The sequence below is a fragment of the Cheilinus undulatus genome, linkage group 20 (genome assembly GCF_018320785.1).
Source record: "Cheilinus undulatus linkage group 20, ASM1832078v1, whole genome shotgun sequence".
NCBI lineage: Eukaryota > Metazoa > Chordata > Actinopteri > Labriformes > Labridae > Cheilinus > Cheilinus undulatus.
This window is the reverse complement of record NC_054884.1, coordinates 23625748-23646504: the sequence shown is the minus strand read 5'-3', so window position 1 is coordinate 23646504 and position 20757 is coordinate 23625748.

Below are 20757 nucleotides of genomic sequence, written 5' to 3'. Positions count from 1 at the left end.
TGCCAGGACAGTGTTCCATCACAGTGTTGTTGTTTTTTATGTTTCTTGGTGATATTTTGTTACACAAAAGAAATCATTAAGTGCAAGGAGCTATTTAAAAACCACCCGATGGAGAATCCAGAGAACAGCAGAAGTCCGATTTGGCTTGTGGGCACTACCACTTCTCTTCCATACCTTTTAACAAATTCTGAGACAAATATTTAAGTCATCACAAACTAAATGCAACAGCTAAAACTAAATGTATTTGACCAAATTTAACCTTCCAGTTGGTTGGAAATCATGAAGCCATGTAATTACAGCTCTGTGCAAATAATGCTAATGTTTAGCTGTGCAGCATTAGAGAGGATTTTTACAGTGAAGCTCCTGTTTGTATGATATCCAAAGTAAGCAAAGGCACCGTTTGATTTCAAAGAGCTGGATTAACACAAATAATTATGCTGGTAAACTAGTATTAGACATAGCAGCTAACAAAACATTGCGTAATGATATTAATATTAGTCAAATGGTGAATGAGAATATCCAAATAAAGCACAGAAGATTGTTTTCTGTCAAATATAGCTTCAAGCATGTAGAAAGACACCATCTGCACCAGCGTACAAATAAACCCATCAAACACCATCTTTGTGTGTCTCTGTTTCCTTGGTTATGTAAGGGAGCTGGCAGAGGCCGCAGGTAGAGCCTGACACTAGTAAGCCGCTCTGGGACCTGGATTTGATCCAGAACAACCAGCTCAACAACAACCCGACACCAACGTCACAGTTTCTAGGACACAACAGCTGACAGACAGATTTATCCTGACTTGACACACATTTTTCCCCTTTAAAAACTTGAATACAATTCAAATGTCATTATTAATATTTTCATTGATTTCATGCTCATGAAAATTCACATTTACAAAGAGTATCATCTCATACAATATGTATAAAATAATGTGTGACTGATGATTTTGATTGGTGTATAAGTTCAAGCACCTATGCAGTCTCCATTTGCTCAGTGACTTAAGGCGTGGTACTTCGATGGATGCCCCCTTTGCAGTAGGTCAGCTTCTGTTATAAGAAAGTGGAAGTGTTTAGGAACAACAGCAACTCAGCCATGAAGTGGAAGCACATGTAAAATAACAGAACCAGTCCAAGACATTTTGGACAACACTATGCATCCAACTTTGTGGCAACAGTTTGGGGAATGTCTGTCTCTATTCAAACATGACTGTGCCCCAGCACCTTTGGGATAAACTGGAACAGAGATTGCAAGCCAGGCCTTTTCATTCAACATCAGTCCCTGACCTGATAAATACTCTACAGAATGAATGGGCGCAAATTCCCACAAAAACAATGAAAAAGCTTATGGAAGGCCTTCCAAGAAGAGTGGAGGCTGTTATAGCTGCAAAGGGAGGGGCAACTCCACATTAACGTACATGTGTTTAAATACAGTCCCTGTTGGTGCAAGGCCACCCATAAGGGGGGATAAAGGGGAGAGCTTTCTGGGGCCCAGCCAAATTTGGAGCCCATGGAGAGGAAAATCATGGTCCATTGTAAAGTTAAAATATGATAACAGTATTTTATTAACCTGGCACACCAGAAGGATTTGTTTCACACATCTATCTGGTAAACCACTCATAGACAGCGTTTGGGAAAGGGCAGAGCCTTTGAAAAAAAACTCGGAAGGTGATTGGATGAACGTTCTGTCTGTCACGTCTTTACAAGCCAATCAGAGCAACAAAACACGTGACATGCTGTTACCGAGCTGCACCCCTACCGAAGGAGTAAACTCAATGTACTAGAACTACATAATGTGAACCATGGCGACTGTAGACATGTCAGTGCACGACTTTTGTCATTTGTGAAAAGAAAACAACTTAATGCTGTTCTTTGTTCTTCTTTTACTGAAGAAATCTTGTCAGGTTCTGATAAAATTGGCGATTTAGCAGCTTCCACGCCAGTCTCTTCCGTCATAACTGCACAGGCCTCTTGTTGCTGCTTGCTTAAGTCATGACTCCGCCATGACCGAGAGTACTGCCCCTTGTCGCTGATTGGTCCTGTCACTTTCTCTTTTTCTTTTAAATTTTTTTTTTTGCCTTTATTGGATAGGACAGTGGATAGAGTCAGAAACAGAAACCCAATAACAGTTGACACTCATTTTAGCTCCAAAACAAAACAACTTTTATGGAGAATGCATCCTATCTTCAATGCCATCAATCCAATATAAATGCATTGATATTATTGGCAAATTCTGAGTTTGGGGGGGGGGGGGGGTCTGGGTTTTTCAGTGGCCCAGCCAAAATTGTCTGCAGGCCTGGTTGTTGTAATGGTCAGGTGGCCGAATACTTTCGTCCAAATAGTGTACATGTGCACAATAATGTTACTCTTTTTGTCTTTTTGACAGAGCAAAGGTTTTTCTTCAAAGCATCCCATCTATAGGAAGTATTTGTATGACAGATCAAGAGGACAGACACTTTTTAATGAAGAAAATGTATTATGTTTAAAAGAATCTTTTGACAAAGCTGTTTAGGCCACGCATCAGATTTGTTTTGCTACCACCATCCTCTCCTCTTTGGACACTTCATCAAATCCAGCCCAGAGGCTAAACAAGCACAGAAAAGATGTTTTTGTCAGCAGAGTGGAACACTCACGTTGAGAGTTGACATGGTTTTTAGGCACTAAGAGTTTCCACTCATCCATTAAAGAAGCATTTTAATACTTCTCTAAGCCAAAGGAGGTTGCATCTATTTTTATCCTGAGTTTTTATCAATTACTCAAGAATATCTGAGTCCATGTAAATGCAGCAAGTAACGATAGGCCTTGTCCTTCTCTTTGTCATTACTATTGATATCGATTATTTAATTGACTATATTCACACCGGGTATTTTCACATTTTCCTCCAATGTCATGTCCAATGTCATTTTACCAGCTGTAACTTATTTTTGTTGCCAATTTAACCCATTTTTTCACCACTTTTCACTACTTAGATTGTGGCTCTTGCAAAGGTAATTTTCGACAGTTTGGCTCTTTGGTTGAGCAGGGTTGAGCAACACTGCTGTAGATCAGTGGTTTCTCAACTTCTGCGTCAGGACCCAAAAGTTGATCGCAGTGCTGTTTCCAGTGGTTCTTGAATGTGTCCTGGAAAAGAAAACTGTCAAAAAGTAGAAAAAATAGAAAAACAGTTAAATAGCACCTTAATATTTTTTTCTGTACTTGAGGTTTTTGGTGGCAGAAAGGAAACAAAAACTGCTGGACAGATTTTTTTCTAAATTATTTAGGAATTTTCATTGAGAATCTACCTGAAATCTTTTAGGAATTTCCTCTATTAACTTTTTTTTAGTAAATTCTTCTCAATTTTTGGGAGAATTTGTGGGCATTTTCCCAGAAATTTTTGGTAATAATCTCCAGGACTTTTCCTGGAAATCTTCAGAAATTTCACAAGGAACCAGGAACTTTTTTGGAATTTTCAGCTGGAACTTTTCAGATTTTTCATAGAACTTTTCAGTAGTCTTTTCCCGGAGCTTTCCAGAAATATTTTAGGATTTTTTTCACTTGAATCATCATGGAATTTTTGGCAACCTTCCTGGAAACTTCTGAGAATTTGATCTGGAATTTATCTCAGAAACTTTGGGGTATTTCTGTCAGTCTTTGTTTTTTTCATGTTCTGCCCTATCTGAGGTCCAAACAGTGCTGTGTTTCATGAAATTATTTATATCAGAGATTTGGGTCATGATAGCTTATTCAGGAGTTAGTAGTGGGTCCTGAGGCAAGAACACTTAAGAACCACTGCTCTAGATTCAATCTGCTGTTTAGTCATCCCCTCACCTCCAGAACTGAGATCATAATTTGAGGTAAGAGGTGGCTCCACCTGCGCTGCAACAGAAGAGTCTGGTTCCTGGCTGGGCTCTTCATTTACAGCCAGGGTGATGCCAGATGGTTTGTCTTTATGATCCTCCAGGAGTGGACTGAAACCATGGCAGGATGTTCAACTGGCGAGGAAGTGCTGACTGCATCTCGGCAGCAGATGCTTGTTTTTGGCTTGTTGTGGCAAGATAAAAACAGTGCAGGGGTGGGAGCAAAACTGATAAAGTTGTTACATTGGGAACAAGGATAACAAGGGAACAAACATGCACAAAGCAATGACTGTATGGTTTGATGAGTTCAGTGTAAAGGAACTTGACTGGCAGCACAGAGCCCTGACCTCAACCCCATCAAGCACCTTTGAGATGAACTGGGACAGAGATCGCTTGTGAGGCTTTCACGTCAAAAACCAGTGCATGACCTCATCAATATCACACTATTTTTGATACACTGTTTTAGGCCTATGTGGTATACTGGTTTTATTGATTAATTTGATTTTTTTTGTTAGGACAAATTATAAATTAAAAATCTAGATTTTCCAATATTCCCCCCCCCAGAGCTCCTGTAGTTTACACCCTCCCCCTCCTTCACAAACACACAACAGCACGGCTAGCGGCACAAATCCTGAATTTCGTCCCATAAGAACTGTATTTATTTGTCAGCAGTTTGGACCTGGTTCAGATTTGCAGCTTCGGACCATGAACACACCACAGCATGCTGCAATATTTGTTTAAAAGCTGTGGCAACTTAAGGGGGCAGCACGGCTAACGTGTGTCAACATCTCAATCAAAGACATGCAGCCAAGTGGCGAAAGTGTGTCTCACTACGGAATTGATAAGACAAGGATAAGAAAAAATCATTTAAAATCGTAAATCAAATTATTCGAAAGAAAATCTGGGATTCGATTTTTTTGGCCATATCGCCCAGGCCTACACTGTTTATTGACATGCTGTTGTTGGTATGTTGTTTCTGGTGTGCTACATTGCAAAGGAAGGTGTACTTGATTACCTCTAATCTAGAGTAGATTAAGAGCCTTGGTAGACATTCGTCATCCATCTTTTAATACAATCGTTTTGACCATTCATTTCACGAATGTGAGTTCCATGTAGAGCTGACAGTAGGCAACATCACATTGAGCTAAGTAAGCATATCTCTCAATGAGGAGTCAATGATGGAGCTATAAAATTGTGAATAAAAGCTGATCTGCCCACAGTCTCTGTCTCACTTTGTTTCTGTCAGGATATCGTACGAGTGGAATCAAAGGGCTCTGGCTGGAACGTCGTTCCGAGAAGACGAGTGTTTGATCTGGGAAATGTAACAACCGGCTGCAAGAGCAGAGTATGTTTTATTGATCGGTGGAGTGAAATGTGCAAGCTGAGGCTCAAGTTGGTCAAAACCCATGCATGGCTGCGAGAATAAAACCTCTGTGCACACTAAACACCTGAATTTTTAAGGACTCTCAGCTTCTCTCTGTCAATGCATGCTGTAATCACGGCTTAAGGTTGAACTACTGCCAAGAATTCAAAGAACATAACATTGTTTTGGTGACGAGGTGCGTGAATTGAGGGTTGCATCAATCACTTTTTCAAGCCTGCTGTAAAGATATCACGTTCTTTGTTTTGATCGCACAGACAACAACTTGAAGGTCAAAGAGCTGTTTGACAAGATCAACCACATGGTAGCAGAAAACAGTTGTTATGATACTGACAGCATCTTGAGGCAGAGTGCTTAGTCAAAGAGGAGAAAAGAGGACTGAATAGCTGAGGAACAATGTCTGCAGTTATAAAGACAAAAGCTTAGACGTCTCCTGAAAAGGCAGATGAATGTGTCTGATTATATAAATGTGTTTTTAAAGACATAATATTGGGTCCGTATTCATTGTTTAGGCTATCATTCTAATCTGCACTTATGCTTGATTCAGCAGGGAGATTGCTGAGATCTTGACACATTTGTGATAAGGCCTAAATGGACACAAAGAGCAGCAGTCAAAGGATCAAAAAAACTGAGACTGAAGAAGAAAAAGGAAAAGAAAACTGAGCCCAAGTTTCCACCACTAGCCTTAGACAAGAAATCTGAGGAGACATGTTTTCTGCACTGTGGCAGATGTTTCTGATCTACAATACAGTGATTTACATCCAGCCTGATTCTGGACAACACTGGACCGGAATGATCCATATGCTTCAAGTACGATCACTACACTTTCCAAAAGTGTTTTTTCCACAGTTGAACTGATTTACCTGGCGTGGAAGCAATCAAAATCGCAAATTACTCAGTCCTGCAGAGCTACTAGCATCGTCTATCCACATAAAGGGATACAAGAGTCTCATGGAGTCTTGTACTAAGCTAAGAGGCTAGTGGAGCGTCTTAACATAAAACACTGGTGCTGGTTTAGTTTAGTTGGTAGTGCACCTTCTCTTGCCAGAACATTGATCCCTGCTGCCAACACTTTCCACTCGCTGGAAGAAATTGGAAAGAAACATTAATGAACAGACCTCAACTCACTCCTAGATATAGCTGGATATCAGACTCAAATAACACACAGAGATCATATAGGAAGTGTTTGTCTTATTGTCTCTGCTTATGTGTTGTTGATTTACTTTGCTGTGTCCATTTATGTCCATTTACCAAACACTACTGTAACTGCCATAGAAATCACCGGATATCAGACTCAAATAACACACAGAGATCTTATAGGAAGCATTTGTCTTATTGTCTCTGCTTATGTGTTGTTGATTTACTTTGCTGTATCAATTTATGTCCATTTACCAAACACTACTGTAACTGCCATAGAAATCAAGGTCTGGTCAGTGGGTTTCTGTGTGGTAAAGTTACCATACTGAGTTTGACTCCTCGGCCACTCCAGGGAGTTTTCTTTGTTCTCAGTCCACCATCTTGCTTATGTGTTGATAATTTACTTAGCTGTGTACATTTATGTTCAGCGCAGTGCCTTCACCTTACAAACAGTAGTGTAACTGCCATAGAATCAAAGTCCAGCCACTGGGTGTGGTGCACACATTACCAAGCTTTGATTTTTAAATAGTTTGTCTTGTTTTATTTTTCTTTTTTTAAATAAAGTTTGTTATAGATTTAGAGAGAAGTTTTCTGTGAATATTGCACAGATTGTAATTACTGCTGGTTGAGAGGGTCATTGTATGGTTTCACATCTTCAGTTTATATAGATACCAGTATTTATCAATCATTAATCATATAAGTATTTTAATCTTAACTCTGAGACTGATTTTTATCTAACTTTGGTTGTTGTTCCCTGTCTTCAGGGGTCTACCCCATTATTCATTCATCTTGATCATTTTATTAATTTCTTTTTTTTATTATTTTTTGCAATAACCAAAACCTACCACTACACCTTCCAACAGGGAATGAGGGAGGACAAATCTGGACTTAAAATTGGTCACTAAAATCATCTGTGGCCAGAGGAAGTAACATCTGGGCACTATTGTGGAGAATTTGATTTTGTTGATTTTTCACACACACTCAAGTTGTGCCTATGAGGGCACATTACAACTGCACCATCAGTAAGAAAGAAAGAACCATGTCTACTGACATTAGCATCTCCAGCCTGTTGTTTGTAAACTGTTTGTATGTGGAGTATATGCATATTACTCACCCATAATAGACACATACTCCACATACTAGCAGTAGCTAGCTCAGTGTCTGACTTGCAGTCTATTGTTTAACAATGCCTTCTTAAAGTGTAAAACACTTGTCCAGCTTATTGCTCTGTCACTCTCTCTTTTTTCTTCCCTTGGCTTCATCTGTCACCATCCTCTTCCATCTCTCTGCCTCAGCCAGTGTATAAAACAGTACTGAGATGAGGTAACTGGCTTATTCTGAGCTATGGACCAGTGTGTGGACTAGTGCCATGAATCCGTTACATAGTGCTGAAAGCAGGTGACTGAAGTCATTCAGGTTATTACGCAAGAAAAGTAGTAAATTGTTTATCTTATATTTTGAAATTCCAACATCTTACTTTTACTCAGTGCCATGTCTTTAAATGCCCTGAATGTCATAAATGCTTTGTTTTGGTTCTGCAAGTCACTATAGATTGCTGTATATGAATGGTGTAATATCAATAAAGTTTCCTTGCCTTGTTCTTGATGCTTTGGGGGAATAAATTATTCACAATGTGTTGTGATCACAAAAGTCCACTCATATATTTCTATAAGCAAATTTTATCATCAAAGCAATTATGTCCAGTGTAGTAAAATTACAAATTGTAAATAGTTTTCACAAAAGCATCTATCTTGCTTCAAGCCAACACCTGCCTGCACGATTTTGATGTTTTGTTTGGTGTTTTCCAGGAAATGTGCCACTTGGAGCAGGTTTTGAGCTCTGTTGTGTTTGCGTCAGATGACAGAGTGATAAAAGCCTCAGAGGAAAGTGGCATGGTTTGAAAAAGAGAAAAGAGGTCTTCACTGTGGACACTCATGGATGGTGGAATTTCTCCTAAGTGTTGTTTACCTCTTTGATTTAAAGCGTGAGATTTTAAAAGGGGTATCTTTGTGTCACAGAGGGGAACGTGAGGATGAGACATGTTTACATTCAGGTAGACTTTTGAGGGGCAAACTATTAAGAGAGCCTCTGTTCACTCATTGGCAAAGGCAGGAACAGGTTTCAGGTCTTTATACATACAGGATGGCTGAGGATTACAGAACAGAGGTGCTGGAGGAGATATAATATAATATAATATAATATAATATAATATAATATAATATAATATAATATAATATAATATAATATAATATAATATAATATATAGGGTGGCTATAATAAGGATCATCAGCAGCCAAAAGTAACTAACTCTTATTACAATCAACAATTGACCACTGGACTAAAGTTCTGGAGGAAACAGAAGTTTGAGACGCTCTGAGCCACTGCTGATTGGTTGGATGGGGTGATGTTTTTTTCTTGACTGATGGCTCATAAAAAATCTGGTTCTACTGTATCACAGAAAGTTGGGGAAGACCCCGAAGGAAGGCAACTGAAGTGACCATATGTGGTTCCTTGCTCCATAAATGGTTAAGAAGCAGGGGACTACCATGAAGCCCACTGACACTGACCTATTACCTCCAAACTAACCAGATCATTCAATAACTCATAGTGGACATTTTTTCACAGTTTAAAGAAAATCCCACCAATGGTTCTTTGGGCATAGCCTTTGCGTAAATATGTACTTACAAACAACCTTAAAACATAATACCTTTGGCCTCGGCTATTGAGTCTTTAGTTGCTTATCAAAACACCAGGACCATCATGTCCATCCTATTAGGAAAATGTTGGATAAATATTCTGATCTGATGACATTATGTTCACTCTGATCCCTGGAGTAACATAATCATAACCTTCTCAAGTGCCACCATTTTTGTAGTTTACATCCCACACATCAGGCACTTGTATGCAGCCTGGCTCTCTGGCATGCCCTTTAACTGTATCATTCCAGTGAAATATGCTGCTTAAGGCAAATATATTTGCAAACATATTATCAATTAGACTCATGATCTGGTTCCAACAGCAATTCCTGCCCCTTAGTTGTCATTCCTGAGGTGTTTAATGTTAGCCAAATTAACTGCAAATGTTACCTTCTCACATGGGTTGTTTCATTATAAGGCAAAGGTAGGCAACGGCCTGGGGTCTCATGCACCAAAGAGCCTCAAAGCATTGGCAAGGGTGTGTATCAAATGTGAGCTATATATAAAAAATACTTATGTAGTTAGGAGGAGTACTGTAAATCAAGTGTTCACTGTGACTAAAACGGCCCCAAAAAGAATCAGATAGACCAAAAATTCCTGGGAAGGACCTCTGGACCCCCTATTGAGGTTCAAGCCCCTTTACGAGCCCCACAATGTTTTCATCGCAAAACAGTTATTGTAAGGAAGCTGCATACTGAATAATAAAATCATTTAAAAAGTGGATTTTTGTGTGGGGAAAATGGCATAAAAACATTTTTTTTAAAATTCACGGAGTGGTGGAATGACTTTCAGTGGTCGAGCAGCTGCACACAAGCCTCACATCACCAAGTCCAATGACAAACGTTGGATGGAGTCATATAAAGCATGCCAACACTGGACTGTGTCCCTGCCTCCTCATAAACCCAGTCATCAAAACTGATCATCAGAGTTTTATTACCACAGACAAACAAGCAGACTCTTCAATGAACACATCTACATTTTTACCTCATTGGCAAGTTAATTATGACTTCTTTTAATTTGAATTAATTTATTGTTTTTTTCTACCTGCACTGCAGAGATGGATGCCACATTTAGACACACCTTTGTAAACATCACAGATTTACAATAAAGAGATGTAATATTGATGCTGAAAACTGATTCTGTCACTAGCTTGATATCAGAGGTAGTGAATGAAAATGGAAAGCTTGTTTCTAAGGCTGTTGTTTAGGCAGGGCGAGTGACGAGGTCCCTGAGGGCACCATGCTCCAAAGGAGAGGAAGAAATCTTTTTAAAAAAAAATGAACCTTCCCTCTTTCACTTTTCACGTCCCTTTACTTTCCTGATACTGAGGAGGACTAGAGTCAGACTGCAGACATGTCACTGCTGTCAGATCATCAGCCTGGTAAATGCTGCATCCAATACGCTGATGGAACTTGTAATTCAGATTTTACAGTCTGTCTAAATCAAGCATAAAATTACAGTTGTTAGATGATATTTAAACTCTGTCCACCAGTCAGTTTAAAACTAAAGAAACTTTAAGATTCAAGGAACTAAATCTTCAAGAACGTCATCCAATTCCAGTAGTTTTGTCAATTCATTAGGGATAAGTAGGACCTGATAGGTTAAAAAACTCAGCCTCGTCTTTGAACAGGGATTGGTTTTGACCAAAAAAGATGTCCACAAATCTCTTTAATGCCCTGTTTCTGCACAAACTACAGCACCGAATAGGTTGAAGAGTACATGTTTTGGCTTTGTGTCGCCTTGTTAGTCAGTTGTTGGGACTCTTCAGTCAATAAGAAACGGTGTCATTTAAATTAACTAAAAATTCTAGAAAATTTCAGTGAAAATGGAACATATTTGTCAAGTGTCCCATACACGGCATCCCCCAAATTCTTTAAATATTTCCCAAATGTTTGATTTAAACTTTATCATAAAGCCTAAACATTCCAATAAAATTTACTCTAAAAACTCAGTGTAAATTCCTTTAAAATGTCAAAGCATTTCTACCGTTTTTTCCAAATTCCCAGAAATTTACAAGTACATTTACCAAATTTACATAAAGTAACTGAAAATTGCCCAAATACATCATCCTCAACACTCAACTTTACAAAATTCCCATGAAAATGGAAAAATAAATAAATAAATTGGAGCAAAGTTCCATGAAAATTTCCTCTAGAACTTATAATTAAATGTTCCAAAATATGCCAACATGCTCCCAAAATATCCATGACAATAAACTGAATATTTCAAAACATATCTTTAAAATTTGCTTAAAATTTCATGGCAACATTTCAAAGCAAATTCCTCCTAAAATTTCTCATCAAATTCCCCCAAAATTACAGTAACATCCCAAGAAAGTCATCGAAATATACAAAGGACATACCTCAGGATTTTCCAGTCAAATTCCTTGAAACATACAAATTAATTTACCAGTTTCTGTGAAAGTACTTACAAGTTTCTAAGCAAATTCCTCCTAATAAATTCAAACGAAGTCGCCGAAAATACAATCTCAAAATTTAACAGCAAATTCCACCTCAAATTTCTTATCATATTCCCCAAAATTAAAAATTCCTTCAACAGCAGCCCCCCCCCCCCCCCCCCCCAAATTCCTTCCAAAAACATTAAAATCAAATTTAAAAAAATACCAATACATTTCTCAAATCAACAGAAATATATCTGGAAATTTCCAACCAAATGCCCCAAACATCAAAACAAATTTACCAGATTCCCAAGAAAATGCAAAAAATAAATAAAATAATAATAATAAAATATTCTATTTACGTATAAAATTGTAGATAATTTTAAAAAAGCAATTGAAGTAAATTTTCCATTGAAACACTCCAAAATATGCAAACATGCTCCCAAATTCTAACAATAAAACTTGAAAATTAAGTGGAGTCATAGTTGTAAAAAATCTGGTATTATCATTGCACCTTATCAGTCAACTAAGCTCTTTGCTTTTCACGTCTTTGCTGGCTTCACCACCATCTGCATGTCAAAAAATGCATGAATGCAAAAGAGCAAGTTTATGAGAGGCAGGCTGACAGCACAAAGCGTATTTTACAACAGTGTTGTTGCACTCAGAGACCTTCAATGGGTGCCAAAATGCACTAAACAGACTTCCAACATGTTTATTAGAAAAGCTACAAATGGCAAGTCAGCTAGCTGAAAGATTGACTTCATAGCTACTAAACTTTTGAATTCCTGCAATCATGAATCCTAACACTCAGTAGATCATCAGTCCAAATAACAATATGTCTACTAGTCCAAGCAAACCCAACAAAAAAGGCAAAAAAATTCTAATTTTGTTCTAACCAAACCAGCTATTACTCTAAACAGCCAAGTACAACGCCTCTGTGCTCCAGAGTAGTGATGCAACAGATGCTTTTGACAGATTCCTTCCTTGCCTCACCACAGCATGCATTAATAACCTGAGGCTGGCACTATAAAGATGTCCATACGCTCTCATATACTGTAACCACTTTGATAAATTGGAAGAGTTCAGAGGTTGCAGTGTGAAATGGAACATCATAGGAGTCTGTGTGGCGAGCAAAGTAATGCAGGATCCACCTCAAAGACAGATCAGTTTGATTAGAACTTCTGCGTAATATAATGAATATGAAAAGCACACGAGAAGGATATCTACAGTGCTTAACGAATTTATTAGACCACCACCTAGAGTAAGGTTTATGCCACAGCTGCCCTAAATTAACAGCATTGGTAATTACCAAAATCATTTTTATGTTTCTGCAATGGTTAATACACCAATATGTAGAAGCTCTTTAACCCAAATGATATTTTTAATGCTAAAATCTAATTATTATTGTTATCCATGAATTTTCAAATTTACTGATTTACAAAAAAACTGAAAAAATAGTAAAGCACATCAACATTTCTTGATTAATATGTCAAATTATAGTTATTCACTTGCATTCCTGTATAGAAAAATGAGTTTTAGTGGTTGAATGTTATGCTTGATTAATTTCTGACTTCTCAGAGAAGCCCAGTGAGCCGGTTCAAATTTGGGTATAAAAAGGTGAATTCAGTTTGAAATTCCTCATTCCTGTTCAAAAGGTAAAACGTGGAGAGCTCACTGAAAACGAAAGAGTCCGCATTAAAGCACGTTATGATGCAGCTGTGGCATAAACCTTACTTTGGGTGGTGGTCTAATAAATTTGTTAAGCACTGTATATCAACTATATTGGGAAAAGAGGCAAGGCAGAATCGAAAATGAGATGAAGATGACAGCAGAAAGGTGGAGAGGAACATCAGATGAAGAGTGATGAAGAGTTGGAAATGTGGACTTGAATCCTGCTGAGGCCCCTGAGCTTGTCAGAAGGCCCGTCAAAGGGGGATTAGGAGGGCCAGGGATTACCGGCAGAATGGCAAGATGGGATCTGTCTGTTTTATCAGAATGAACGTTAATCCAGAGCTAAACCCTCGATGTGTCTGTGTTCACAGGCGTCAATAAATATAAATACACACTGACATCAGTTTACCACTTACCATGATACATACTTTGAATTCACACTGAGACGCATCCTTGGACATTCCTCTGTGTTTTGGGCCAAGGCCAACAGGTGTTCAAAAAGAGAGAAAAGAATAGTAGGGAGGAGGCCAAAGAGAGAAGTGGAATAACAATGGTGATAAAAGCTTTTTCATACGCAACATCTGTGCCCTCTGTGTATTAAAATCATCTAACATTCAGTTAAAATACACCTCAGCTTAACTCTCATTCATTCATTTTGTTTTATTTATCTGTCTGCATTAGTAACGGCAATTCCAAAGACCTTAGTGTTTGAAACGTTAACATAAATGCTTTTGTTGAGCCTTTAAAGAATAACTAAACCCTAGGTCAAATCCTAGGTACAGGGGTATTTAATGGCATTATTGATCAATTTTGGATCCAAAATATCAGTATGAATACAAGTTATTTAATTTCTATATATTGTATAAGAAATATGTGTAGCAGCTATCCTTTACAGGTTAAATGCAGTCAGGTTTTCTTATTGGCCAGTCTAGAGGCAGGTTGAGCACGTCCAGTGTCAATAAATAATAGTTAAAAATAATTATGACTTTTAATCTCATGATTTTTATCTCATGCTTTCAATTTTTAATCCCATAATTATGACTTTTTATCTTATCATTTCAACATTTTATCTCATAATTAAGACTTTTTTATCTTATAATTATGATTTTTTATCTCATTATTTTGACTTTTTAACCCAATAGGTTAGACCTTTTATCTCATAGTTTGGACTCTTTAACTCATAAATTGGAGTTTTTATCTCATAATTTCAAATTCCTTATCGCATAATTTGACTATTTATCTCATTATTTCAACTTTTTTATCTCATAATTTCAACATTTTATCTTATAATTATGAATTTTTATCGCATAATTTTAACTTTTTATCTCATGATACTGACTTTTTATCTGATAATTTTTATCTCATGCTTTCGACATTTATCTCATAACTTTGACTTTTTATCTCATAATTTCGACTTTTTTATCTCATTATTATGACTCTGGATTTTTTTTTCAAGAATCACTTTACAGTCAGATTTCTTTCTTTTTATGTGGCGGAAATGGGCTTACATATTTACCCTTGATTCTAAAAATCAATCATGGTCAATATAATTTGGCTTTTTTGACAAAAATCCCTCTTTCATGCCAAAGTGAAATCAATATTCCTGGCTACTATTACACCATGAAGACAAAAGAACGCTCCAAGCAACTCAGAAAAAAGCTTATTGAAAAGTGTAAGTCAGGGGATGGGTAAAAAAAAAAAATCCAAGGCACTGAACATCCCCTGGAGTTCAGTTAAATCCATCAAGAGATGAAAGAATATGCCACATGTGTAAATCTGCTTAGATCAGGCTTCCCTCACAAACTGAGTGACATGTGAGAAGGAGACTAGTGAGAAAGTCCACCAAGACACCTACAACTACTCTCAAGGAATTACAAGTTTCAGCAGCTAAGATGGGAGAGACTCTAAACAACAACTGTTGCCCGGTTCTTCACCAGTCAAAGCTTCATGGGACAGTGGCAAAGAGATAGCCCCTGTTGAAGAAAACTCCCACTCATTCATGTGGGAGACGCCATGGTCAAAAGGGAGAACGTTCTTGTCAATCCACACCATCCCTACTGAGAAGCACAGTGGTGGCAGCATCATGCTGTGGGGATGCTTCTCAGCAGCTGGCCATGGAAGGCTTGTAAATATAGAGGGTAAAATTAATGCGACAAACTTGAGGAAAATCCTGGAGGGCAATCTTATTCAGTCTGCAAGAGAACTACGGCTTTTACAGCCAGCCTCAAGTGGACACACATAAAACTGCTGTATTAGCTTCATTTTTCAACACTGAAGGCCACGGCTTGAATGTGCACTGATAACACTCCCATATCAGTGCTGTAGCTCAGATCAGGAGAAACAAGTAGACCTTCTCCACTTGGCCCTTTCATTGTTTACAGGCCATGAGTTTCTTACATCTGTCTGCATGAGTCATGATAATGTGTTGATGTTTATCTGTGAAACCAAACTTAGCAAGGTGACATCTTTATTGAGTTTGAAGTGGAAGGAGCCTTTCACATGCTGCTGAAATCCATTTTTCTCTCACACAATAGTTGTGACTCACCGTTGGAGCATAGTTGAATCATCAATACAAAACATGAATAACATGCATTATTCCTTATGTGGTTCTTTGATAATGAAAGTCAAGGTTCATGCCTGTAAGCTCTGAAATAATAAAACAGAAAATATGGCGAATACTCAAATTACTGAGCCCTAAAATTTTTGGGAGGCAATATGTCATATAACAGAAGATGGAAGGTTCTAATTATCTCAGGAGACTTTAAAGACCTTGTAAAGCAGGGCTATTCAGTTAAAAATTTAACTCGGCCAAATTTTAAAATAAAGAAACGTAGCCAGGGCAGACATGCTCGGCACCCAGTAAGCAGCTGGTAATGTCAAATTTCAAACCACTACAGATCAATCTGATGAAAAATATCCACTTTTTATTCATAGTCTCCCTTTTAAATTTGGCAACTTGACAAAAGCACATGAAAAAGTGCATAATTGTGCATATTTAAACATAACCTGAGGTAGTAGAGTGAAAAAAGAAAATGAAATTCTGTGAATAATAATTTTGGTCACATCTTACCCAGGCATATTTTCAAGTGCATAAATGCTGAATTTGTACATGTAGTTACAGTTGAAAACTCTAGGCTATATATTATACCCAGCATCTCTGGACTACTTCTTTCAGCATTGCTAGCCTCGCTTAAAAACAACAGTGCACTGTAGGTAGACTTTTGCTAGGCTATGCGGAGTGTTGCATTCACGGACTGAAATACTGTGGTAATTTATGAAAACTTGCGAAACAGATTGCCCTCTGCATCTCTGGCATGACCACAGGCTAGGCCACTTGGGGGTTGGTTCTGGGCCGCATTTGGCCCAGGGCCTCTAATTGAATAAGCCTGCTGTAAAGTGATGATAAATCTGTATTTAGGTTTGTTGTATGACAGGCCGGTGTGTTATGAACCCCCAGGTCAAATTTCAGTCAAACAAAACATCTCTAAGTTTATAAAATTATGGATATAATGGAAAAGTCCAATTTCTTGTCAGTTATTTCTCACACACTGGTTCAGTGCACACAACCACACTCATGGGGAAGACTGCTTGCTTGGCAGCTGTCCAAGAAGGTAATCATTGACACCCTCCACAAAGAAGGTACGCCACAGAAGGTCATTCCTGACCTCAAACACTCAAAGGTGACAGCCAAGGTCTTTGACAGCAAAGTCAAGATGGGCAAGACCTACAGAGAGTTTGAGTTTGGGCTTATTGAAAATGATCGTTTCAGTAAAATGGTTGTATAAACTGAGGAGGTTCAAAGAAAAAAAACAAAGACATCTTTAAGTCATGAGCATTGGGGAAAACTCTTAGTGATGAAAAACATCTACAAATTACAGCAATAGCCTCCTTTGTCGAGCTCAGACTGTAGAAAGCTTTTCTTTTTGTCACAGCCCTTGGCTCCACAGAAAAAGACTTGATAATTTACTTTTCCCTTTACAAATTACAGTTTCCCTTTTTAATCCATCTGTGTGAGTTGAAAACGTTTCAGCTGGGTACTTCATGAGGGTACAAGGACAACAGTAAACCTAAGAGAATGATATAAAAATGGCTGCGAGGTGTTTTTGGCAATCAGAGAGGAATTCTGTCTGAGTTGTAGAGATAAGTAAAAGTCTAAAGTGTTGCACAGATACGCACACAAACAGCGAAATAAGAAATTATTTTTTTATTCCACTAATTTGTTTTGGAAAACACTTTTTGTTACCAATTTTCAACCTTGTCACTTTTCATTTGAGAAAAATAGACATGTCAGAAGCTTTCAAGTTGAATTAGTGTCTTCATATTTCACTGAGAATTACTGGAGTGGGAATACATTTGTATGTTGAAAATGTGGAAAAATACATAATAAAAAACAGCATAAAGAGGCCTGTGTTCAACAAGAGGGGAGGCAAGGCAGAATTTACAGTTGGGTAGATTGTGATAGAAAATATCTCTTTGTGTTCTTCAGCAGTTCATGTGATTGTCAGCAGACCCTCAAAACAACCAAACAACAGACACTGAAGGGGTCAAACTAGGGAAGATCATTAGTCATTTATTAATCAGTGATAGGTGAATTCATTCAAACAGAGAAAAACAAAAGATCCAGTATGATTCCCTGAATATGCTGCTGAAATGACTTGTTTACAAGAACGTGACATACAGAGCATTCAGAAAGTATTCAGACCTTATGCTAAAGCCTGACACTAAAGTCAAAATAATCATTTTTGTTCTCATGAATCTACACTCAGTACCCCATCATGACAAAGTGAAGAGGGAATTTTAGAATTTTGTGCAAATTTATTAAAGATAAAAATTGAAATGTCACATTTACACAAATATTCAGACCCCAAAACACTTGATCACCAATTTCCCCCCATTTCTCTCAATCTTTGCTGAGATATTTCTACGCCTTGAATGGAGTCCACCTATGGTAAAATAAACTGACTGGAGATTAATTAGAAAGAAGCACAACTCTTTATAGACTTAGAGACAGGATTGTTGGAAGGCACAGATCTGGGAAAGCAACAAAAAAGTTTCACTGAAGGTTCCCAAGGGCAGGGGGGCCTTCATAATTCTCAAATGGAAGTACTATGGCAAACCCAGGACTAATCCAAGAGCTAGTAACCCAGTGAAAGTGTGCAACTGGGGAGGAGGGGCCTCACTAAGAGAGGTGATCAAGAACCCGATGGTCACGCTGACTGAGCTCCAGAGATCCTGTGTGGAAAAGGGACAAAAATCCAGAGGGATAACATCACCGTAGACCTCCACTTATCTGAGCTTTATGGCAGAGTGGCTGGATGGGAGTCAGTGCAAAACACATAAAAGCCTGCTTGGAATTTGCAAAAAAAACACCTGAAGGACTCAGACTGGAAAGACAAGATTCTCTGGTCTGATGAAAGCAAGATTGAACTGTTTGGCCTCAACTTTAAACATGTCATGAGGAAACTAGGCACCATGCATCACTTGCCTAATGCCATCCCAACAGTGAAGCATGTTGGTGACAGCATCATGCTGTGGGGGTGCTTTTCAGCTCCACAGTGTAGGAGACTGGTCAGGGTTGAGGCAAAGCTGAACAGAGTAAAGCACGGAGATATACTCAGTGAAAACCGGTTGTGCAGTGCTCAGGACCACAGACTGGAGGTCTGGCTAAATCTTGAATTTTGTGCATTTGGAGGTTTGAAATGTCTTGTAAACAGTCTTTCATGTCGCTGACTACTCTTGAGAAAGTGGCGAACAATTACCAAAAATGTCATGAAAACATATTTGCCTTTCCATTCGAGGCAACACAGTGAACATGTTTTAAAAATAAGGTTTTAAAAGTACAGATTTTGTACTTAAGTATTGGGTGTAAAGTTTTTTTTTCTGAAATATTAGGTACTATGGTAAACTGTAGTTACATTTAAAGTATTTGCTTCTCTTTAGTTGTTGGTTAATCTTTTTTCCCATGAGAATGAGCACATGTGCAGGTGAAGTGGCGTATGCAGAATCAAAGAAAGTCCTCTTTGTGCTCAGTCGGATGTTTAAGAGTCAGATAGCAGTGTTTCCTCTTTCTGTGGAGTCTGTCAGTCTCCTCTCTCTATCCAAAACATGTGACTGTAGTACAATTCAAATTTTTCCAAACTCAAAACATCAAAAATACTGTACAATGAACAAGTATGAGCAAGACTTGAGGCACCAGGAATGATTACTTGGAGACAAGATTTTAAGGATGCTAAAAAGGAAAATAAACCTGATAAAGTACTCAATAAACCTTGGGAAAATGCATTGTTGGATCCAGTTTGATGCCTCAACAACTCAGTTTCCCCAGATGGGATTAATACAGCACATCCATTCAAACTGCTGCATTTTCTTTATTATTGCCACAAGTTACATATCTCATGAAAAAATCACGGAGTTCAGTTGCCTTACAGATCATACCTTAAAAATTAACAAGCTTTTCTGTTTGAATACACAATATTTGTGGACGCACCTCCACTGCTTTTGTCTTGATAAATGTGGACTGAAGACGACCTTGCAAGACTGGGTGGTTTTGCGATGGATTCCTGCAGCTTAAATGGGCTCGGGGCTGGTTGACATCATTTGGGCTGGTTTTCCATGAGTTTGGTAGGGTTTTAACTCTATCTTAATGGGCGTGATAACATGTTTAAATGTTTTTAGTTGAGTAAAATGACAGCTATGATAGTCACAGAGTTCTCCTTGAGTCAAGATACGGTTGGTATGGTTGGATATGGTTGTACACATCGAGCTGTGTTTGTATGTTTATGTGTGTGCATATGTGTCTGAAAGAGAAGCAAACTTGGATACCAATAAAGAGCAAATTTTCTAGTCTTGGCATTAGCTATGGCTCACAGTAGCCTGTGTTAAGTTTGCAAAAGCCCATGCAAAGCTGAAAGACGTCCCATTGTACAGGAAAGTAGGAATCCTGTAATATTAAGAATGAGAGGAATGCTTCAGTATAAATTATAGCTGGTAAAACGGTGAGAGGAGTTTGAATTAGCCACTTTATTACCTCTAATTTCCACATACAACAGCTGTGCTGCAATCTCACTCCCTCTCTAGTCAGCTAGAGCAGTTCCACAGCCCGTCCTCCAGTCCGGCACTGGCACATCCCCGACACACCACTCCGTCCTGCTTTGTTGGAGATAAGCTGCAGGTCTATTTTTGGCGCTGGCCGCTGCCAAACTACATCAGTCTATGTAGAGCGTATTGATCTAAACTGCGGGAAAAACACGCAAAGTATTCGGTCACACAGAGCCAGATTCCCTATGATTAATCATCACTATATCAGCATTCCTCTCACCCTTCAGCTTGAGCAAAAGGTCATTGGGAGGTCAGTGGGTTACAGCGCTTTAACAGCACCATCAACCAGAAAAAGTCAACTTTTGGGGTAAAAAGCCACAGAGTTTTACATGAAACCACACATCCTTTGTAGCCAACATTAACCTTTCAGTGTCACTACTTCTCGTGGCAGAAGCAATAAAATCATGGAAGCATGTCAAAATGAGTGGCAAATAAACCCCAAAAAGGCAAACTGATGGGTGGTGGCATACTATTCCTGTGTGAACTCGTAGTTTCCGGTCTCTGCTCCCTTGTCTCAAGCATAGACTTTAGAAAGAATTGGACA